The 25,249-nt window shown below is 38.8% G+C and overlaps 1 protein-coding gene across 1 annotated transcript in view; it reads right to left on the bottom strand.

The window, feature by feature from the left end:
- Positions 1–12,648: 12,648 nt before the first annotated feature.
- The window catches only part of LOC114663138 (type-2 angiotensin II receptor-like), a 241,545-nt gene continuing 228,944 nt past the window's right edge, over positions 12,649–25,249 (bottom strand). Inside the window, 1 exon segment of the mRNA XM_051935403.1 lies at positions 12,649–13,301. The gene's annotated coding sequence lies outside the window, so the exon portion shown is untranslated.

The raw sequence follows: 25,249 nt of genomic DNA, 5'->3' as shown, positions 1-25,249 counted from the left end.
AAATCTTTAAAAAAATATATTTACATATAGTTTGTACGGTCTGGAACGGATTAATTGTATTTACATACAGTCCTAAGGGGGGAATTACTTCGGGTTCCCGAGGTTCCACTGTATATTTAATTAGAAAAGTTTTAATGTCAACAACTACAGTTTTCAAAGGTGTATGACCTTTTTAGCAGTCAAGACTAATATCATTTTTTTTTTACATATTCAGATCATATTGGTGTGGTCCTTGGTAACATTCTCAGCACCTTCATACGGAAATATTCCCTATCCAGTATGGGGAACGGTGCTTGGATGGTTTATGTTAGCCTTCTGCATCATCTGGATTCCCATATTTGCTGTTTTCACTTTTGCAAAAGCAAAAGGAGGCATATTCAAAGTAAGTCTAGAAACTAAAATTAAAGAAAATGTCTACTGTTTATATTTTCTGCATCTTAATGGGCTTATATGTAGATTAAATTGCCAACTAAGTGAAGAATTTAACAGCTATTATTAGTATGTGAATAATTTATCATTTGTAATGAATACTTTATAACAGAGTCAACATTATTCAAATAGTATTGGTTTGAATGAACTGTCTTTGTGTTTGGTTAAACCATGTACCTTACATTTGACATTTCTTAATATAATTTTAATATATTCAATGAATAAGAAGGTAATGTTGCATGATAGCTGGAGACACACCTGTAATTTTGACTATCTTATACAATTAAGTCTCATTGAGGATTTTTAAGCAGGCAAGATTATTAATATTTAAAAAAAAAGTTTTAAACAAAAAAAAAAAAATAATTTGATATTTCTCTTTTTCTAAAACAGCGCTTCAGGCAAATTTGTTCTCCTACACCTGACTGGGGTCCTTACCTTGAATGCCACCGTGGTGAAAGGTACAAGAATCAGGAGAGTCCACAGAGGATTCAGCAATCCAAGCAAAATGAAAATGATTTGTCAATTGTTTATGCTAATGATTTCATCAGCAAACTGTGATTAGATGCGTGTATAGGAGGCTACCAAAGAGATTACTGTAGAAACATCACCAGCAAGGAGTCAGATATGGTGAGATCTGAAGCCAGTGGGCAATCTCATGGGATAAATCACAAAAAGAAAATGTCATCTCTATGTGACACACATACAGCGTGTATTCATTGGCGCAAAGCATTACTGTGTTTTGTGCATAATTTCTTTTAAATCATATGCTTAGTCTAAAGATCAAAAATATTAGGGACTGTCAACAAAAGTTGCTAGTATGAAGAAATAATAATTTTATCATTTTCACTGTAAAGTTTAAAGACAGTTAATAGTAGATTTACTGTAAATAGCATCACTTTGTGATTTTATTCATATGCTAGTCTGTTTCTTAAGTTCCGAGTAGATAAAAATGTTTTTCTACTGAATGTCATTGAGGACATCATTTTTGGCATATTTACTGTTGGCAGTTTACTTGAATTTTATTTTATTGATGGGACATTTCATGCTTCTAACTGTCTAAAGGTCATCAGACATTATTTGTATGTGAAGAAAGGAACCTCTCATCTATGCAAAGATTGGGCTTTCGTTTCCTTTTTTAGTTCCAGTTTGGTCAGTTGCAGTATACAAGGGTTTATGCTCACCACTGGTGTCATTTAAATTTAACAGGGGTGAGGAGGGCCATTTGTCATGATATCAGAATATAATCCTACCAAAGAATCACTCCAGTAGCATGTAAATAACTTACTATGTTGCTCCATTGCCCTACTGTTTTGTGTGAACAACACAGCCATTTTGTGGGCACAGTCCAGTAAGATATTAATGGGGACTAAATCAAGGAGATGATAGTGTAGCTTAGCACCTAATCACAGTTTGTCATATGTACAACGGGCTGGCCTTTATCCAGAGATCATGATGGATCGATGATTTAATCAATAGAAAGTTATTCTATGGTATGAATTTATAGATGGGAATGAAAAGTCATAGCTTGGTAAATATTCTGAGCACACATATATTAGGTAGGTTCACGTGAACATCAGTGTTCATTGGCAAAATGATCTGAAATTTAACTCAAATGTCTTTACAGTAAACTGGATTTGAAATCGTTCTGTGCATAAATATATGTGAATATCTAGCAGAGAGGGTATCGCGTTATCAAGGTACTGTAAAAAACAACAACAAACAAGAAAAACATTTCAATTAAATGTCCTCCGTCAAGGAAGCACTTATTAGTGAAAGGAAACATTTTCACATTTTGTACTTTTTCAGTTTCTTCTTAAATATGTATGTAAATAGCAATCTGAGTTTCTTTTTGTAGTGCATTTTAAAAATACGTTTTTATGAGCTATGTAATCTTAGATAATTTGAAAACCTTTCATTGAACATATCCTGTTCTGTTTTAAAGGGGGTAATGAATTCTGCACAGTTTTTGAACCCCACTGTAAAGAATAGAGCTTTTTCATGTTATTTTAAATTTCCAATAAATTTGATGACTTGCTTTGTTTGTTTCTTTCAAAAATTTCAATTGCATTCACAAATTCTTTACATTTTTTGGTATGCTCTTTCCTACACAGTCTTGACGTAATTGTTGTATTGGCTTCTTGGGTATAATAAATGTTATTCTAAAGCATTGATCCATTCATCCATGTCCCAGACCAATATAGTGGACCATTTAGTGTATAGTAATTAGGACTGATTTGGGAACGTTTCACAAGTATTATGCATTGTTTTTTAAATTTCAGTCAGCTCAGACATGGTAACTCATTTGTTATAAATAGATATCAATAATGTATGAGTGCAGTGTCACATTGCCTTGAAAGGAAATTACATATTTTCCTAATTACAAGACATTACACTCTTCTTTTTCTGTGATCATATGTACAGTATATTACTAGGATCAAGAATAAACAGAAAAACACTAAACATGAGAAATAAAGTAACATCATTCACTGCAACCACCCCTCATTCTTTCACCTTAGTATACAATGATCAGTCACAGCATTAAAACCACAGACAGGTGAAGTGAATAACATTGATTATCTTGTTATAATGGCACCTGCCAAGGGTGGGATATGACAGGCAGCAGGTGAACAGCAGTCAGTTCTTGAAAGTGATGTTTTGGAAGCAGGAATGGTTTGAGGAACATGACAAAGACTTCATGGTGTTGACTTGGATTTCAAACTCTCAAATTCTCAGTCTGACTGAGCATCTGTGAGATATGCTGGAAAAACAATTCTCATCAAAGAAGACCCCACCTCTCAACTGAAAGGACTTAGAGGATCTGCTGCTAGCATCTTGGTGCCAGATAGCACAGGACACTTTCAGAGGTCTTGAAGAGTCCATACCTCCATTGTTTTGGTGGCACAAGATGGACCTACTCAAATATTAGGCAGGTACTGTAGGTTTAACGTTGTAGCTGATTGGCGTATTATGCCAAAAGGAGTGACGGTGATGCCCACTTGTCACATTCTCTAATGTAGGCAGGTTAAGAAAGAAAGAAAGAAAGAAAGAAAGAAAGAAAGAAAGAAAGAGAAAGAAAAAGAAAGAAAAAGAGGATCATCACCTGCTATGACCTCATTTTTGTTGGCATTACTGGATGTTTTGTGTAATTCATGCTGCAGAAAGATCCAGGTAAATTAAAAATGAGGAAAGCTAATTTCCTAAAAGTAGTGATGGCTTATATTGAGAAACAAGCAATGCTTTGGTAGTTACTCTGTGCAAGCAGCATGAACTTCAAATGGTAAGAGGAGACACAAAAATAAAGAGTTTGAGGCAAAGGTAGAGACAGCAATTGAGAACATCTAGAAGAAAAAAAGATGAGGTGGAGAGGGTTGTAAAATCCAGAATGCCGAGATAGGATGAGCAATACCATCATATGAATGAAAATGTACCAGAGATCTAGGGAGGTTCAGCACATATTTAAAAGGAGTCAGGTACTAATCAGGCTTCATGGAGAAAATGTTTAAATTGTGCTTCAATAGAGGGAGAGGAAATGAGGAAAAACCACAAGGGGGGCTGTTTATAACAATATGGGATTTAAGGAGTTACATGGTGAGAGTAAAGGACAGAGATGTGGTTTTGAAACAAAGATGTTTGCAAGGAACTAAAGTGGTAAGATGAGAAAAGGTGATAATAGTTTTCAGTACTAGGTGAATTTGCAAACAGAAGAAAAGAAAGGGCGGGGGGGTGACAAAGGGTGCTTAGAGATTTCAGAGCAATTTCATCTTGGACTCAACAATCAGGTCAAGATTCAAGAGTTGTACACAGAATGGAAGAGTATTGGGTCAACCGCCCCACTAGCCGGGTAAGATGTAGGAATAATGACGTGCTAGAATGCCACCTGAAGGGAGGTGGGTAATGACAGCACCATTGGTAACCAATTCCACAGAGTAGACAGTAAGTAGTGTGACTAGCAGACGAAGGGGGGGGGGGGGGAAGAGAAGCAATCAGCAGTGACCTGTGAAAGCTACAGTATATATCCTTTGGGCTCAGAAAAAGAAGCAGAGTAAAGAGGAAGCAAAGAGACAGACCCAAAGTAGACAGATGAAGATATCATCTATTTCTCAATGTTAACTATGAACTACAGTTGTAAAAGGAAAGAACCAGAATCCAGTCACTAAACATTATTCTTGCTTGAAATTAAAAAAAAAAAAAAAAGAAATGAGAAACAAAGGAAGTTACTTGCTTGATATTTTACAACCAAAGCAAGAAAGGCAAAATGTTCTTGACATTTGTAATTTGATATTTTTAAACAATTTGAAAAAATTATAAAATAACCTAAATTATAAATATCTGCCATACCCTGATAAACCATCTGCCACCTCTGCCATCCTTCCAGCCACTACAGCCAACTGTTGAATATTTTTATTAATACGACACCCAGAGGCAGCTGAAGGCCAGTGGACGTGTGCCTTTTTCCTGCCTTCTTTAAAGTGGGATAGAGATATTTGTTCTTGAGTGATGCTTTCTGTGCCTTCTACAGCTCTTTGTTCTTAAATTAATCCAAGATTTAAGGTCAGTCAAAGTGCAATTACTTTTCTCGAGCGCTCAAATGTCCTGTCACTGTGCGGGTGGTTAAAAGGAAAAGTGAGACTTGTACATGAGGGTTAAAATAGAGAACCTGTTCTCTAATGCCACCTATAGAATGCAACCCCTATTTCTGCATGGAAAGCAATCAGGTTTGTAACATGTAGCTTTAAATTTTTCCCATTACTGGGAGCACAAACTTTTTGTATTCTTTCTTTAATTAGCAACAAATAAACAAGCCATATGATGCAATTAAACTGCATAAAATATTATAATTTGTTTATTAATATAATATTGTTTTCAGACTTAAGCAATAGGAAGAAAATTTTATTTTTACATGTTGAGTATTTTTGTACTTTTTATATAATAAAAGATTTTATACAATACCAAAACAATATTCTAAAAACATCCCTTTAAACATTTTACCCCAGAGTTGCTTTAACAAATTAGGATACTTTCTCAAAAAAAAAAAAAAAAAAACACTAGTTAAGATGAAAAAATACATTAAAAAACATGGATACAGATGTTTGTTATTTTTTGCTGAAAACAGTCTGCCATTAAAACCTGACACTGGTCAGTAAAGTGAATAGATCTTCTTGTGTTAATGTTGCTATGCATTTGTGGGCTTTATAAATTACCTTACAATTACATTCTCTGCTTAGGGCTTAAGGTGTATTTATTGAGATTAACTTCTGGAGCTGTTTGAGGCCCTTTTGTCTCTGTCTGCAAAGCCAAAAGGGTTAGAAATTAAATGAACCCATTTTCTGATTTGTAAGGACACAACCATTAGCCCTGGAAACAAACTCTTTCTCCAAAAAGAAGTCAGAAATTGAACTGGGGGTACACATCTGTAAAAAAAGTAAATCAAGAAATTAAACAAGTTAAATCATTTCATTAAATAAATCAATTACATGTGTAACTGCATTTTCCCAGAGTTGCCAATGTTCAGCAGCTCTAACTTAAAAAATGGGATTCAACAAAAGCCTGACGCGCAGAAATGATTCCACAAACAAAATATCTTTGTTTTTAAAAGTTTAGTTAAGTTTCAAAGTAAAACAGTTCACACAAAAAAGAAAATTAAAATAGCAAAAAATGGAAAAATTTATAATAAGAAAAGTTCAGTTCTAAGCTGTTATACTATGTTTTTATTTAATGTCACCATTCTCTGTGCCCACTGTTATGGATTCATTCATACAGGCAGACCAAGTATAGGTACACAGGGGCACAACTTCAGCATTTAGAATTGCCGAACCAAGCACAGGGCTAGATAACCACAGACAACTGGAGAATTGAATAGTCAGCCTAAAGACAGACTAGTGTATATTTCTGTCTTCTGTCAGCACAGAAACCTTTCCTTGTTGGGAGAATGGGAACTGTATATGGGCATTGTGCTATTCCTGTATTTTTTGAAGGTGGGACTGGAATCCTTCCTGTCCTTGTTTGGATCGGAGCCAAGAGCCTGCACATGGAGCAACTGAATATAAGGATGGACACCTACGGCCAACACTTTGAAGCTTCCGGACGGAAGAGTATGTCTTACGTCCAAGGCCGGGCAGAAGATTATTTCTGCTGTCCGGCTAAAATCCTTTCAGCGTGGCAACGAAAGATGGCAGGCTGCGTAGGTCGAGCCTCCCACATGCTTGATATGTCTGTCATAAGCTTCCCATTTGTAATGCCACGTAAAACCATCAATAAAGAGCTAGAATTATCCTAACTTGTTGTGTAAGCTTGTAACCGCCATTGCATGCTGGGGGAGGGTAATAATTTAATTTAATATTTTAATTTATAATTCAGGTTAATTAAAATATCGCAATATAAAAGAACACATTTCCAGAGAGCTAATGCCTCTTAAGTAAACATAAGCTTAATCTTGTTACATCTTAAATCATTACTATTCACTTATAATTTCTGAACCATTTCAAAATGGTCAGAAAACTGTATGCATATCCCATTTCTAACTTGAAAATGGGTCTTTCAAGTCCCTGTTTACTGGGACTTGTTCTAAACACAACTAGATCTATTATCACACTGTTTCTCAGTTTATAGCAAGAAGGTTCTATCACTTACTAACTTATAGGGGGAAAGGACTATACCATTGTGTATGACTATGGAAGAAATTATATTCTATTCAAATTAAGCAAACATTAATATGTGTTTAACTCAAAACTTTAACTTTTTAAGATTGGCTCTTACAACATGTTAAGTGACAGTAATTCATGTTGTGACAAGGAATAATGTTCAGCCCCAGATTATTTTAATTATTACAGTATTATTTAAAGTAAGCCTCTTTGGTACATAATCAAAAAAGTAGGACAGTTGGATAGATGTGAACAATCTGAACAATGCCAGTATGAAATGCAGTACATTTGAAATAGAAACTGAAGCTGTGTGATGAGCAGAAATCTAAACTCTACACACATTACCAACTTCAGAATTTGAATAACAGAATGTCATTTAAGATGGTGTGGAAAAATAAAATATCACAGCCAGTCAGATAAAGTTTTTGGGAAGCGCCCCGTATAATGTCCAACGGACAGGTCAAAATAATTGCTGAAACAAGCAGGTTTAACGAAAGCATTTGATAAACTCATAAAGAAAAACGGGGGATATTTATACAGAAACAGAAATGGCTACAGGAAATTAAAGGAGGGAACTGATGTCTTGTTTCTGACTTCTAAGTGATGTCATCATCGAGGGCTGGAAAATACTCTTCGGCCATTTTGGCTCCGCGATACATTGTTTATTTTACTTCCTTGCTTCTGCAGAGAAAGAAAGAGAAAGGCGAGTACCTTTTATTAACCCTCTATCGCTAGACCATCTACTCGCCGTTAAGGTTAAGGTTTTGTTAACTGTCTCCTAATCGCGAGTGTGTGACATGACCCCTCCCTTAGCCCAGACACACCGGGTCTGGTGATCTGCACCGAGAGGTCATAAGCGCGAGAGAGTGCATCCGCGTTGGCCTGCAAGGCACCCCGATGGTAAATGACGGTGAACCTATAAGGCTCAAGGTCCAAAAACCACCTGGTAACACGGGGGTTAGATTCCTTTTGCAGTGCCATTAACAGGTAGTACCTCAAATGGGTTACCGCCCATTTAATCACAAAAGGCCTCAAGTTCCACCGCCGCATACCTCCTCTCGCGGTCCAACAGTTTCTGGCTTAGATACATTACAGGGTGTTCAGCACCGTCAATGCATTGGCTCAACACGGCTCCGAGTCCTGTGTCTGGTGCATCGGTCTGGAGAATAAATGAACATAAAAATCAGTTCTTAAAATTGGTGCTGATGTCAGGGCTGTTTTCAAGTCTTTAAATGCAGTCTCAGTAGCGTCACCCCAAACCACATTTACAGGTGCCGTATTCTTCGTCAGATTTGTCAAGGGTGTAGCCACCTCTGAGAATCGCGGGACAAACCTTTGGTAGTAACTCACTAATCCCAAAAATGCCTGTACTTGCTTCTTGGTAATTGGACAGGGCCATGTGAGAATGGCTTCGACTTTCGAACACTGTGGCTTTACAGTACCCCCGCTCACTAGGTAGCTAATATTTGGCTTCTTTCAATCCGAAATAACACTGCGCTAGTGTCAAAAAAAACACTGTTACCCAGAGTATATGGTCATCCCAGGTGTTGGAAAAGATGATGACATCATCTAAGTAGATGGCACTGTAGGCCTGGTGGGGCCATAACAGAGTGTCCACCAGACGTTGGAAAGTCGCTGATGCCCCGTGCAAGCCAAATGGGAGTACCCTATACTGCCAGTGTCCGCTAGGGATGCTAAAAGTGTTTTTTTCTCAGGCGGAGGCTGCTAAGGGAATTTGCCAGTATCCCTTCATCATGTCAAGAGTAGTTATATATTGAGCGTTACCAATCCTCTCCATTAAATCATCCACTCGAGGCATCAGGTAGGCATCAAATTTGGAGACCTGATTGAGGCATTGGAAGTCATTACAAAACCTTTAGGACCCATCAGGTTTGGGAATCAGAATAATAGGACTGGACCAGGGACTGTGGCTTGGTTTAGTCATTCTCTTTTCCAGCATTCGTTTGATTTCCAGCTCCACTTCCGCCTGTTTTGCTTCGGGAAGCCTATATGGTCTCTCTCGTACAACCACCCCTATGTCTGTAATGATGTCATGTTCAATCAGGACAGTGCAGCCGGGTTGCTCATTAACTACCCCTGTCACCGAGAGGATGGCTGATTCCAGCTCCTCTCGTTGTTTCCAGGACAACTGTGGACCAAAGTTAAAGTGGGGATGTTCTGTGAAAAGGGAGCGGGGCTGGCCGGAGATGGGGTTAGCTTCCCTGTCTGTCAACGGCTTCAGCAGATTTATGTGATGTACCCGCTCACTCGGTTCGACGATTGGGTTGTTTAACCAAATAGTCAACGAGCCCTTTATGCTCCTTGACTTTGTATGGCTTTGTATGGCACTTGCTTTGTATGGCTCTTGCCAATGAGCCAACAGTTTAGAGTATGACGTGGGTATGAGCACCAAAACGCAATCGCCCAGGTAGAATTCCCAGAGGGTTGTGTTTTTGTTATAACACTGTGCCTGCGCTGTTTGAGCCTGCTCTAAGTGTTCTTTTAGGACCGGTCTGATTTTGGCCTATCTGTCGCATAACTGCATGATATACTCTAGTATATTTGAGGAGGGAAGTGCCTCTTCCTCCCATCCTTTTTTTAACATGTCGAGGATACCTTGTGGTTGTCTTCTGTATAGTAACTCAAAAGGAGAGAACCCCGTAAAGGCCTGAGGGACTTCCCGATAAGCGAACAGGACAAAGGGGGAGTAACTGATCCCAGTTCTTCCCATCCTCGCTAACTACCTTGTGTAGCATCTGCTTCAGGGTCTAGTTAAATCATTCTACCAATCTGTCTGTCTGCAGGTGATAGACCGAGGTTCTCAGATGCCATATTCTAAGTAACTTGGCCACTTCCCTGAACGTCTCTGAGGTGAAGGGAGTCCCTTGGTCCGTTAAGACGTCTTTGGGGATCCCAACCCTAGCGAACATCCCTACTAGTTCCCATGCGAAATTTTTGGTATTCGCTGAATGCAAGGGGACAGCCTCTGGATACCATGTGGCATAATCGACAATGACCAGTATATTTTTATGGCCATGAGCAGAGGATTGAAGGGGCCCCACTAGATCAACTTATGTGTTACACTTATGTTTCTAACCAATGATGTGTAAATGTCTCGAAGGATTGGAATTTTACTTTAAGGAGGTGAGTATGAAACCAAGCTGCATCCTCTACCTGTTCTGCACTGCATGAATGTACTCTTTTCACAGAGGCATTGAGTGTGTTGAGTTTTACTACTCTGACAGAGCTCTAAAAAAATGTTCATTATTTTTTGATATTACATAATAGCTCATTTTATTTTGAGAACTTATTGAGTCAAACTTTGTCTTTATTAAGAAATAATGATTTTGAGATTCACTTTGTAAGATAATAGCTTTTTAGTTTTACAACACATTGAAAATACATACAGGTTAACAGACGAGATTTGACAGGAGTCCCCGTAGACTATGATGATGCTGATGACATTGTGATCTGTAGTGATAGTAGGGAGCAGGTTGAGAAAACCCTGGAGAGGTGGAGATATGCTCTGGAGAGGAGAGGAATGAAGGTCAGTAGGACCACCAAGACAGAATACATATGTGTGAATGAGAGGGAGGTCAGTGGAATGGTGAGGATTCAGGGAGTAGAGTTGGTGAAGGTGGATGAGTTTAAATATTTGGGATCAACAGTACAGAGTAATGGGGATTGTGGAAGAGAGGTGAAAAATAGAGTGCAGGCAGGATGGAATGGGTGGAGAAGAGTGTCAAGAGTGATTTGTGACAAATGGATATCAGCAAGAGTGAAAGGGAATGTCTACAGGATGGTAGTGACCCCAGATTTGTTATATGGGTTGGAGACGGTGGCACTGACCAAAAAACAGGAGACAGAGCTGGAGATGGCAGAGTTAAAGATGTTAAGATTTGCATTGGGTATGACAAGGATGGACAGGATTAGAAATGAGTACATTAGAGGGTCAGCTCAAGTTGGATGGTTTAGAGACAAAGTCAGATAGGCGAGATTGTGTTGGTTTGGACATGTGCAGAGGAGAGATGCTGGGTATATTGGGAGAAGGATGTCAAAGGTAGAGCTGCCAAACAAGAGGAAATGAGGAAGGTCTAGGAGAAGGTTTATGGATGTGGTGAGAGAGGATATGCAGGTGATGGGTGTAACAGAACAAGATGCAGAGGACAGAAAGATATGGAAGAAGATGATCCACTGTGGCACCCCCTAACGGGAGCAGCCAAAAGAAGAAAAAGGGAAAATTTAATTCTACATCAAGGAAAACAGAGTGAAGTGAAAAGCAGTGTGTCTCCGGGAACTTCACAATTAAATACATCATAGCTACATTAATAGTTTTGTTCCTTGTGATGTTCAGCCTCCTATTCAAAGAGCTCATAAGAATTTAGATTTATAGAGGCAAAGTCTTCAATATCTAAGCTAAAGCTATAAACCTCATGAGTTGTAAAACGTACAACTGCATATCAACATGAATTTCAATTTTTTTCACTACACCTCCTTAACATACCAACAAATATTGAAGAAGAGTCTGACTACAAATAAGTTATTTCTGTCTATAATTGTTAGCAAATGTCATATAGTTAATTACAAAATGTAAATGCTTTCTTTTTGTATGCCGCTTGCCATTTTTGATAGTGTAAAGAGCACAGAAACAGGAGAGATGACACAGACGTGGATGTATTTGTTGTGTTACTCACTAAACACTGCAGGCAGCTGGCCTCATTCAATCAATAAGTGCTCTTGTGTGCTAGACAATACACTAGCAATATGTTTAACATGTACTGACTCCATGTTTCCAAGTGCTTGAGTGGTTAAGTCCATTTTATTTGGAATTGTTAAGATGCATTTTAATCAAGAATTTTTACAGTGAACTTGAAGCATCTGCTTGCTGGTTTATATGTTTGAAATGACACAGAGCTAATGAACATTTTACTTGTTAATTCACATTCAGTACTGTTGTTTTTTTCATCCTTACTAAAATATTGAAAACTAGGGGCTTTGCCCCCTGCTCGCTTCACTCACCCAACCCCTTGCAAGGCTGCACTACGCTCCAGCCACTTCGTGTCTCTGTTGCTCACGCTGCTGCTCATGCCGAGCTGCGTTTTCTGCTAATTGCGCTGCTGTGCGTCAATCATTAAAAAGCCTGTTCAGCAGCTGTCTTTTTGTCTCACTGTCTTGTCTCATGTGATGTTAAAGTGTCTCTCACGGGACGTTAAAGTGTCTTCAGAGAAGATCACGTATCGACCCAAGATTTTTTATTATAATAGGGAGATGTATTTGGGTGTCATCTATATATTTTACAATTGGCACATATTTTCATGGTTTTAGAGAGCAAGATACTTAGCAATGTGATTACTTTTTCAAGAAATAATGTAAAGAACAGAAAAGTAAAATGTAAAGATATTACGCTACAATTTAAAAAAATAATTTGTAACGAAATGCCTTCTTCTACTCTGGTCACCAGCATGTATCTAATAATATTAGAAAAATCAATGAAACAGTAGAACAAAATATTAAAATGTATTATGTCATTCTGATAGTAGCCACGGCTATGGTGCCATTTCATCACAATGCACACTCACTCATACATCAATGGCCACTCACACCAAGCTAATCCAAAATTATCTGTTAACCGAACAAGAATATCTTTGGCATATGAGAGGAAAACTGAAACCCATGGATAAAGCCCAAGAGTATACAGAAAGAACATATAAATTCTACACAGAGAGTAACCAGGACAGAAATAAAATTCTGGCCCTTGGAGGCAAGCAAGAAGTTAGGGTGCTAACCACCGTGCCAAACAGAAGCAAATAAACTATTTCAAAGGGCCTTAATTAGAAAATTTGATGGAATGAAAACAAGTGTCAAAACACCAACCACAAAACTGGCTTCACCCATATCTGACCGAAACAATTTTAAATTAAGTATTACTTAAGCCAAAGTTGCATTTATACACATAAGCTGTTTTGAAAAAAACACTACTTTTTCCATGTAACAAAATACTGTAGTTAAAAATGTATTTTTCCTAAATGACATTACTTATACTTATTATAAGATTGAATTTAAAAAATAGAGCTTTTAATGATGGTTATCATTTAAACTTGTAAATTTTGGATTCAACAAAATGGTGGCATTGAACAGAGTCAGATGATGAGTGTTGAAGACCAGCGAGAGAACACATGAAGTGATCCACAAATATACACTCCTCTTAGGAATGGCCTGACTTGGGTAAACCTCCCAGCTCCTTCACATCACTTCATTTTCTTGAAAAAGAGCTCAGCTGTGTGTGGATAGAGTTCCTTTTATTAAGAAATGCTGATGAGCATCTCTTCACTAGATAGATGAGCTCCTGCTGGAAATCATTGCCCGCAAAGCAGTATAGCAAAGGGTTAACAGAGCTATTGGCAAAGGCCACACAAAGTGTAAAATACATCAAATTATCTATGAGAGCCTTTAACTTGCAACTTGTAATGAGGTTTAACATGATAAGGACATCAAGAAATGTTAGGATGTGAAAGGGAAACCAGCAGATGATAAAAGCCAGCACTATAGCCAGCACCATCCACAGGACCTTGTCCCTCTTGTGCTTATCTATCTCCAGGTACAGCGTTTTCAGCAGGTACTTTTCAATGTCAATGTAACAGCTGATGATGATTGAAAATGGAACAAGAAAACCAAGCATATTTTTCATTAGTCCCAATGCATCAGACCATGCAGGGAAGTCATCCTGAGGGAAGTCAATTATACATGCGGTCACCTTGTACTTTTCCAGATAGTATGTGTTTCTGAAGTAAATTGTTGGAAGAGTCGACGTTTTCCTTTAGGTTGCTTTGTATAGCCGTTAGAACATTTCTGAAAAAAACAAACAAAAAAAAAACAACTGAATAAATAAATACCTGTCATAAATAAGCATAACTACAACAACAACAACAACGTTTATTTATATAGCACATTTTCATACAAAAAGTAGCTCAAAGTGCTTTACATAATGAAGAAAAGAAAAATAAAAGACAAATAAGAAATTAAAATAAGACAACATTAGTTAACATAGAAAGGAGTAAGGTCCGATGGCCAGGGTGGAGAGAAAAAACAAAAAAAAACTCCAGAAGGCTGGAGAAAAAAATAAAATCTGTAGGGATTCCAGGCCACGAGACCGCCCAGTCCCCTCTGGGCATTCTACCTAACATAAATGAAATAGTCCTCTTTGTAGTTCGGGTTTTCACGGAGTCACTTGATGCTGATGGTCATACAGACTTCTGGCTTTTAATCCATCCCTCATTGTTGGATCATCATGGTGCTTTGGGTAGATGCCACCAACAGGACACCGGAAAAGGAAACAGAAGAGAGAGTAGGGGTTAGTACAGATTTTGAATGAATAGTTATTATAATGCTTCTCATGAGTGTTTTCTATCATTATTTCTATATTAAAAAGTAGAAGAAAATGGTCTGATAGACCAATATCAATGACCTGCTTTATATCAACTTTTAGTCCTTTAGTAATTACTAAGCCTAACGTATGACCTGCTTTATGTGTAGGCTGATTAACGAGCTGTCTCAAATCAAAAGAGTCCAGGAGGTTCATAAATTCTTTTACTTTTTGGTCACATTGATTATCTATATGAAAATTAAAGTCGCCGACTATTAAGAGTGTGTCATAGTTCGTAATTAAGATTGACATCAAGTCAGAGAATTCCTCAAGAAAGAAGCGTTGAATTTTGGAGGTCTATACACGGATAATACTAGAACGTGAGAATCTCCCTGAATAACAATGGCGAGATACTCAAAAGACTTGAATTTACCAAAACTGATATTTTTACATTTTAACCTGCTTGAGTAAATGTTTGCTAGTCCGCCACCTCTCTTTCCTTGGCGATCAGCACGAGTAAAACTGTAATCCGGAGGCACAGATTCGATTAAAACAACTGCGCCATCTGAGCTAAGCCATGTTTCACTTAGTGCAATAAAATCTATTTTTTGATCACTAATAAGATCGTTGATAAAAAACGTCTTGTTAGTTAGCTCTAATATTTAATAGTGCCATATTCAATGTTTCGGGGGAGCAGAGATGAATACTATGTGCGTTATTGATATATGGAACAAGAATTAAGTTATTTTTATTAGCGCCGCTCTGTGTGTATTTTTTGTTTAATCTATGATCTGTTTTTACAGTTTTAATACATTGTTCCTCTAAAGTAGTAACTTTAATTAAATTATTGGTGTTTATGCCGTATTACCTAGATTTTCTATGTGCATTAAGATTGGTTATTACAGTATTTATGTTGTGCACTTTTATGGAAGATTTTATTAAACAATTGTCATGACCAAGCACAGGAGTGGCATTTCGGAAGGGGTTAAAAGCAGAGATAGATAGTCAAGACAAACGAACTACCTTGGATATGTTTTCGGAGAGGACCCGGGCGCTGAAGCTGTTCGGATGCAGGCCATCTTGCTTGAAAAAACGCGGTCTTTCCCAAAAGAGGTCCCAGTTGTTGATGAACCCGATGTCTTGATTCTTGCAGAAGCCCTGCAGCCAGTTGTTTAAACCAAGCAGACGACTGTAGTACTCGTCTCACAGCTCTAGTAACCTGAGATAAGTTCCTGGCCCGTGAACTGTCTGTGTCATGTTTTTTTTTTTGCCAAATTTACATGAGGTTTCGATTTCTATCCTCATGTCTAAAACATGCATGCTACCATGACTGGTATGAGAGAGTGCATCCTGTAACAGACCAGGGTACTGTCACCTGGGTTAATATCTTGATTATAATTTTGTTATCAACTGTAATGTATTTGCTATTGAGTACATTCTGTTTGGCTTACAAATTGATGTGTGTTTTAAATGACTAATTTGAATCGAGATTTTGTCTGATTTTCCTACTTCAAAGACATATCAATTGGACTAAATTTGCCTGGTATGAGTGAGTGCTAGCATGTGAGAGTATTGCAAGCCGGGACTGAAGGCTGCTGAGACAGGCACTGGCTTTCTATGGCCCTGAACTGGATATGTGAATGGATGAAATACGTATAGATACGTTGGCGGCGCCCTGCGTGGCAGCGGCTACTCCAGCTTCCGCTAACAATGTGCGTTTTTCCGTTAAATGTAATGTCTTCTCTGTTATGTTCTTTCACGAAAATTACCTACAACCAATCCACTTTACTCAAACTTCGTGCATCTGATTAATCCAGTATTTTATCGAGCGCTGTGCTGGCTTTAGATCTCCAAACTCTATACGGACTGGGAATACTACGGCGGCAAGACCCAGAGGCCTGCACAGCAACGGTACCACCTACCGTCACTGGCTACCCGGGGAAGCGACACAAGCAGTGTGGAAGACAATGCAAGCGAGGCACTCAGGCAGGTATCGCCGCTAGACTAAAGGCTAATCCACACAGACCAGCACTTCCATCTATTCTGCTGTCTAATGTCCACTCGCTAGAGAACAAAATGAACTACCTAAGACTGGATTTAACCACAAAATGCAAGGTGAAAGACTGTTGTGCACTCATTTTTACCGAGACATGGCTGAACTCCGTTGTTTCTGATAGCACGATTAGCCAGGATGGGCTAACAAACTTTCAAGCAGATAGGATTCATGCTCTCAGTGGAAAATCTCGAGGAGGTGGTGTATGTATATACACAAACAACAACTGGTGCACAAATGTTGAACTTGTCTCGAGCCACTGTTCTGAGAATAAAAAGTTTTTGACACTGAAATGCCGACCATGTACCTTTACAGGTGAATTTACAGCTGTTAGCATTACAGCTGTGTACATCTCCCCCAGTGCAAACACAAAGGCAGTGCTATCCACACTACATCAATCTGTCAGTGTAATGTAAACTGCAAACCCAGACTGTGTTTATATAATTGCTGGAGACTTTAATCAAGCCAACCTAGAGACAGTTCTGCCACATTTTTATCAACATGTTCACTTTGCTACCCAGGGAGTAAACATGTTGGACTGGGTTTACACAAACATCAAACAGGCATTCAAGGTAACTCCCCATCCCCACCTTGGAAACTTGGACCATCACTCTGTTATTCTGATTCCTGCATACAGACCACTGCTAACTAGAAGCAAACCATCTACAAAGCAGAAACGAACCTGGCCACAGGGAGCACTTTCAGCACTCCAGAACTGTTTTGAATGCACGGACTGGAATGTGTTTAGGGAGGCTGCCACGGTTAATCAGCACATCAACCTGGAGGAGTATGCAGAGTCTGTGACAGGATAGTGTGTGGAGGATGTGACAGTGATCAGGAGCATCACCACACGTGCCAACCAGAAACCATGATTTACCAGGGAGGTGCATGCCCTTCTGAGAGCACATAATATGGCCTTCAAACCCAGGGACAGAGATGCTCTCAGATCCGCTAGAGCTAACTTGAACTGAGGTGTGAGAGCAGCAAAACGTGCATATGGGCATAAACTCGAGAGTTACTTCACTGACTCAAAAGATCCCAAGCGCCTATGGCAGGGCATCCAGTCTGTAATGGACTATAAACCTTCCCCGCCACCCTGTGATGATAACACAGACTTACTCAACACACTTAACATATATTTTAGCCAGTTTGAGGAAAATAACAACACAACAGCAATTAAAGCCCCTCTAACTATGGACGATGAAATACTGTCTCGACCACAGTGATGTTCAGAGAACCCTGCGCAGGGCCAACCCATGGAAAGCTGCAGGTCTCGGCAATATTCTAGGGTGTGTACTCAGAGACTGTGCTGACCAACTTACAGTTGTTCTCACAGACATCTACAACATGCCCCTAAGACAAGCTATTGTTCCTCAGTGCTTCAAAGCCACTACCATTAGTCCACTGCCAAAGAAATCACCAACATCATCACTTAACGATTATTGCCCTATAGCACTCACACCCATCATGATGAAATGCTTCGAAGGGTTGGTCAAAAATCACATCACATCCAGACTGCCTGCTACATTTGATCAACTTTAATTTCCATACCGCCCAAATCGCTCTACTGATGATGCCATAGCAACTGCACTCCATCTGACACTGGCTCATCTGGAAAATTAGAACAGTCATGTGAGGATGCTTTTTATTGACTTCAGCTCTGCCTTCAATACTTTCATCCCACAACACCTGGTAAAGAAACTGGAGCCATTAGGCATCAACACCCCTCTGTGTAACTAGTTATTAGACTTCCTCACAGACAGACCCCAGACAGTATGTCTTGGAAAAAACACCTCTGAGACTACCATCATGAACACTGGGGTTCCCCAGGGTTGTGTTCTAAGCCCCCTACTGTTCATCTTGTTGACGCACGACTGCTGTGCCAATTACAACTCGAATCATATCATAAAATTCGCAGACGACACAACAATAGTGGGCCTCATCAGTAATGACGATGACTCCGCATACAGGGAGGAAGTTAATCAACTCATTGCCTAGTGTGAAAAAAACAACCTAGCACTGAAAGTCAACAAAACAAAAGAGATCATTGTTGACTTCAGAAGAAAGCACATGTCACACCGGCCACTTACAATCCATGGAAACAGTGTGGAGTTAGTGAGAAGCACGAGGTTTCTGGGAGTGCACATCACAGATGATCTGACATGGACCACAAATACCACTTTTCTTGTCAAGATTGCACAACAGTGACTTCATTTTCTCTGAAGGTTGAATAGAGTAAACCTCCCCTCTCCTGTCCTCACAACTTTCTACAGAGGCACTATAGAAAGTATATTGACCAGCAGCATCTCAGGTTGGTACAGTAGCTGCACTGCCGCTGAACAGAAGATTCTTCGAAGAGTGGTGAGGACAACGGAGAAAATCATCGGGTCCTCACTCCCATCTGTTCAAGAATTATACTACTCACGTTGCCAGAGCAGATCCATTAAGATCATAAAAGATCCCACACACCCGACACATGGGCTGTTTGAACTTCTACCCTCTGGAAAACGTTACCACAGTATACACTACAGAACGACTCGATTTAACAGGAGCTTCTTCCCCAAGGCCATCAGAATACCAAACTCTATCAAATAACCTTTGACCTTTTGCTCTCTTACTTACTGTGCACTTTATTACCGCAAATAGGTCTTAAGTTTACAATAAGTTTATACTGTATTGTAATATTGTACAATATTACATTGTATTTATTTTGTATATATTATGTATAAATATTGAATCCATATAGTGCAATAACAGAATCACTGAGAAACGATGTGTGCAATATTTTCTTTCATATTATATTTCACCCACTGACTGGCTTACATTTAAATATATCTTTTGTATTTATTGTTTGTACTGTTCTGCCTTGTGCTGTCTTACCTACTTTCTGTGTAAGAAGTGAAATGTTTGTAATGTCTGTATGTTGTCTTTTATGCACTTCTTTTTTATGTCTGCACATTGAGTCTGGAGAAACGCAATTTCGTTCAGCTATGCATCCATTGTTGTACTTTTGTATGGTATGAATGACAATAAAGTTCACGTACTTATTTACTAATTGTTCGGTTATACTTTCAGATCGCAGATGTGCATGTCCACTTGATTGAGCAACTCTAAACTGAGTGAATGTGTTCATCCTTTCCAAGTTTGGTCCCTGTCATGTTCCCAATGCTGCTGAGATAGATAAAGTTTAAAGCTGATTATCTGAACATGAATGGCTGTTAAGGAACAACTGAAACCCATTACATGTATTTCTGATTTAACATACTTTTCCAAGAACACTAGGAAATAGAGTGGTTGGTAGCTTGCTTTGAGGTATTGTTCTCCATTAAAAATTAAAAATGGTAAACAATTCACTCATTTTACATCAAGATAAGTATATGCAAACTTACACAAGGATTTGCATCTCTTTTGTGTGGATGCTTTAGTAAACAACTGTGCCATTCAACCCCTTTGAACTTAAAGAAACAAACATTAAGTTCAAAATATCATATTTAATGTGCAAAGTTTAATGTGTTTATCAAAAACACAAGCAGAGTTGCCAGATTTAATAGGCGTCATACAGCCCAATGACAGTCAAAATCTCACCCAATCCTACAAGATCTGGCCCAGCTCTGGTTAGTCCATTTCAAGCTAGCAAATTGCCACCCAAACGCGTTCCACCACGCTCAAACTGCAAACATCCGTAAACGTCACTTGTTTGATTGGCAAATCTGCGACCTGCATGAGTGGGTAGAGCTATCTAGTTCATTTCCGAGGTTAACTTTTTCCAAAGAGGGCTGAGGTTTGCCAAAGTGTACAATGAAGGAAAAAAGTTAAAGGTTACAGGATGCAGGAGCCATAGCTACTTGAGGATTACTTGTGTTCTCTTCTGTGTATTGTATTGTATCTACCTCTTTTTTTGACACCCACTGCAAGCACAACCTACCCGTAAAGGGGTCTGTCTTCAAATTCCCTTTCCTAATATTTCTTCCATTTTTTCCCTACAAGGTTTTTTTGGGAGTTTTTTCTTCTATTCTTAGAGAGCCGGGGGGGGGGGGGGGGGGGGGGTGGGGTTTGGGGTAGTGTTAAAAGGCAGGGCCTGTTAAAGCCCATTGCGGCACTCCTTGCATGATTTTAGGCTATACAAAAATAAATTGCATTGTGTTGTCTTGTACTTTAGAGCTTGTACAAACAGATTTGGCAGGCCCCATAGAACCAGAAGTCAAAGAAGGTTTCAGATATTTTATGTTATTCACTCATGATTACTCTGGTGCAGCATTTGTGTAGTTTCTGAAAAATAAGAATGATGTAGTGTAAGCAACTGAAAGGTTTATTGCAAACACAGCCCCATGCGGAGATGTGAAGTGTACAAGATGTAACAATGGTACTGACTTTATGGCAAAGAATTTTCAGTCATTGTTTATTAAGAAGGCATTAGTCCAAGTTTATACTTCATGCAACGGCATGCTCCAGCGGACGCTCCTGCTACGCAAGCGTTTTACTATTTATACTTGCACGCATACTTTACGTAAATCTGGAAGAATCAACCAGGTGGCAGTGCGAGATATTATCACTGTGAGGACAGGTTCGGCTTCGCTGTGTTGTGAATTGCCTGGAACACCCATTAAATTCCGATGACACCTTACCACAATATCTCTGAAAAGGATGTTTAATGATTTAGTCCATCAATCCAGGGATGTGTCCATTCCAGCAAACACTGGGCACGAGGCAGAAACAATCCCTACACAGGGCATCAGCTCATCACAAGCACTCACATACACTAGCGTCATTTTAGTATCACCAAATCTGCATATCTTTGGAAGAAAACCTGAGCACACTGTGGAAACCCAGAAGGTAAACATGTAAATTCCAGGCAGAGAATACCAGCGACGTGACTCTCTGTGAGACAGCAGTGCTACCACTCCACCACCGTGTCACCCCAATGTGTGTAATTATTAACAGTATTCATTATTTAAATGAAATGAATGATTTATCTGTAAAACGTAACATACATACTTTAATGCATTTCATCATGAAAGTGATATCAAGTATAAATCTAAGGACTCTAAATGTGCAGAGAGTTAGAATATCATGCATTTAATGTGTTCTGTATGGTGATCTATTGCTGTTTGCCGCTGCTCTCAGGTCAAGAGGAAGCCCCAGAAAAAAGACGGCACAAAATGTGGTGAGACTTTTAAAATGTATCGTCTCATTACGATTGGGAATATGCGAAGCTTGAATATAAAAGCACCACAAATGCATCTATATGTTGGCATTTTGCTTCACCATTCCTCAAACATCGATGTACGCACATCGATCTCATAGGATCCTCAAAGCAGCTTTCTGTCACATGTAGATAGAAACCAGAGACTCTGACGTCACATTCCAACTTTTATCACACTGCGCCCCCCGACTTTTTGCTGGTACTGCAACGCATCACGTTAATTTCTGAGGACCTGCTCAGAGGACACATCAAATGAACGCTGGCAATGTGTTCTGAGCATGAAGTATAAATGAGCTCTAAGAAACAAGACCTCAACACCTTACCCACCCCATCAGAATGTGAGAAATTGGAGAACACTATTTGAAATGGCAAGGTGCATGTTGATCGAAAGTTACCAACAGAGATTTATGCAGTAATGAATGCTGTTCAGATCTGAAACAGGTGCTTTAACAATCGCTTAGCACAGACTCCATAATGACAGGTAGAAAACCTGATCTTTCTGAGATGGGAGTTTTTGGGTCAGAATGTTTAGTATATAAATATGACCAGAAGAAACTAGATTCAAAATGTGAAAGAGGGGTTTTTATTGGATATGAGAAGAATAGCCCATCTTACATGGTGTTTTACTCAGACACTGGGAAGGTCCTTAAACACAAGCTTGTAAAATGTGTTACTAAAAGTGTTGTTGGAAACAAAACCCAGAGTGATTTGATGAGGATTTGCATAGGGAGAGGTGTGCATCCCCTATACCAAAACCCGTCCAGACTATAAATGAGTGTCCATAGAAAGTACACATTCCTGAAGTAGAAATTTTGGAGGATGAGAATAATGGTCAGACAAGGAGTATCCATAGTCCATGCTACTCCAAAAGAGGAAGGAGGACTCCTCACTACTTGGAGGACTACGTTTCAGATTTTGAGTGTGGTGATCAAATACTAACAAACATTGATTATTGTTATAGAAGGTATGATGTGCTGCAAACATTATTGAAGTGGTAAACTCATCCCAGTCAAAGAATTGGCTGAATGTTCTGAGAGACTAGATAGATTCATTAAGAGAAAATGAGATATTTACTTTCACCACATTACCAGAAGGCAAAACGTCAGTTTGGGGGGGATTGGGGAGGGGCAGGGTTGAAAGTCTTTACAAAGAATGGGTGAGAAACATACAAAGCTTACATATGTTGCTAATGGTTACAGTCAGGTGAAAGGGGCTGATTACAAGGAAACATTTTCTTCAACTGTAAACATTTAATCAGTTAAAGTTTTGATGCAAATGGCAGCATAGTATAATATAATTCTTCATCAGATGGATGTGAAAACTTACATGTTCCAACCTGGGGGGTTTTCGGGTCAAGTCCAAAACAAACGAGAAGCAAACAAGTCACTGTATGGTCTGAAACAATCAGCTAGAAATTGGAATAAGGTGTTGCATGATCATCTGAATGAAAATGGGTTTTAACAAAATCCAGCAGACAATTGTGTGTATGTCAAACAATCTGGAAGTGACAAAGTGATACTGATAACATGGGTTGATGATCTCAATAACGGTACCAGTGATAACAATATTTAATTATGTGAAGGGAATACTCACATCAAAATTTAAGATGAAAGATCTTGGGAGAATTAAACATTTCTTTGGTATTAATTTGAAACAAAATAATGATATGGTAAAGATGAGTCAAAAGAGGTACATATCAAAGATCCTAGACAAGTTTGGAATGACTGATTGTAAACCAAGGTCAGCACCATGTGAACAGAAACTGGAGTATAATAATCATAATGAAACTTTAGATGCTAAGAGGTATCCAGTGGTAGTAAGTAGCTTGATTTATGTGATGACTTCTACAAGACCAAATGTAAGCTGGGTGATCAGTACACTGTCACAGTTTTTATCAGAGCCAAATGAACACCATTTAACCACCTCTGAAACCCCCTCTTAAACAGTGATACAATGTTTTAATTTACCTCAAGGGATACAAGTAATGAGACCTGTCTACAGTACGTCAGTGAGTGAACATCCTTTTTCTGTAGATTTTTTAATGATCTCAGAAAACATAACTTTTTGTTTAATTATTTTGCGCCTTTCATGAATATTTCGCTTTCATTTCTCGATTTGGTATTTGATACATGTACAATAGCTGTTTCACTTGTAATTGTGACTAAAATTTTGAGAAAAAAAAACAAATTGCTACAAAGTGAACATAACATATTTAAAAAGGAATAAACAAACTGCATAAAAGAAGCAATCCAGCTGTCATGGCTTTAAGAACAGAACAGCAGTAAGCCTCAACTGGAACGTGCAGCACCGGCCGGAAATATAAACAGATCAGGCAAAGTTTATTATGTATAGCACCTTTCACAAAGCTCCATTGAACATGCTGGCCACATCAGCCAAGATCAGAAGATTAAGTTGTCCAAATAAATTCAGAGCTCACCACTTTAAAGAGCTCTTAAGAAACTTGGCAGGGCTCCTCATTTAGCGAGCAGAATTGATGGAGCTCCATGCACAAATTTAAAGAGAAGTTTTGGAGAGTGACTTAAAGCATTGTTGCTATAACTACTTGGATTCAGTTCCCAGCCCGGCCACTGACTCCGTGGAGTTTGCCTATTTTCCAAATCAGCAAGTGAGATTTCCTGAACCTTCCACATTCAAAAGATGGCAGTGGATGGGGCTGTGAGTTTATTCCCACAACAGAGTTGGTTCATGAAATGGATCAAATACACTCTGAAAAATAAAGGTACCATGTGATTCCCCAGAGTGATGGCATAAACAACCATTTCTGATTTCCAAAAGGCCCATCCACATGAAGGTTCCTGAAAGAACATTTATTTAGATCCTTAGCAGGCTCCATACAGTAAATAACAACGGGCAGATGGTAATTTAGAACACAGGCTACGTTTTCTTAAAATGTTACTGTCCTGCTAGCCCATACGTAAAAGATTTCATTTTTTTCTACAAATTATGGAGATTTTCACAGCAATAAAAATATACATTTTATTTATGTAGCACCTTTCCCATGCACAAAGAACCAACTTCATATACAATGAACACTTCCAAAAATGAAATGAAGCGCTTTGTCAAGAAATATTTCTATGAGTAAAGAACAATAAACTGACATTAAATAACCTTTATTTTAAGTGTGTACTCTCCAAGGCAAGGGCACCTGTAACACTGAGCTGGATTAAGTGGTATGACAACGAGAGGGTTTAATGCTGATGGAGGATGACGGTTTGCTGTCAAGATTCGACTCCTGGAAGTTTACGTGTTCTCTCCGGAGGGCGTCTGTGATTTACTGACACGAAACACTTTGCAGGTTAGCTTGATTGATGAGTGGGCTGCTGCGTTAGTGCGAGTCCGTCAGAATAAGACGATCCTGGTCACCCGCTGTGCATTATGAGTGTTTTTTTTCCAACCCCAAAAAAACAGAAAGAAAGAACTTTAACAGGCGACTTGTGAAAATGCATCATTACTAATAATACATGTCTAATTAGGCCTTAATTGGTTCTAATTAACTAAAATTAGTGCTAATTAACTAAATGTGCGAAATCCAATTTCAG

Source organism: Erpetoichthys calabaricus, chromosome 12 (assembly GCF_900747795.2).
Source record: "Erpetoichthys calabaricus chromosome 12, fErpCal1.3, whole genome shotgun sequence".
NCBI classification, from domain to species: Eukaryota; Metazoa; Chordata; class Cladistia; order Polypteriformes; family Polypteridae; genus Erpetoichthys; species Erpetoichthys calabaricus.
This window is presented reverse-complemented; position numbering and strand designations above follow the sequence as displayed.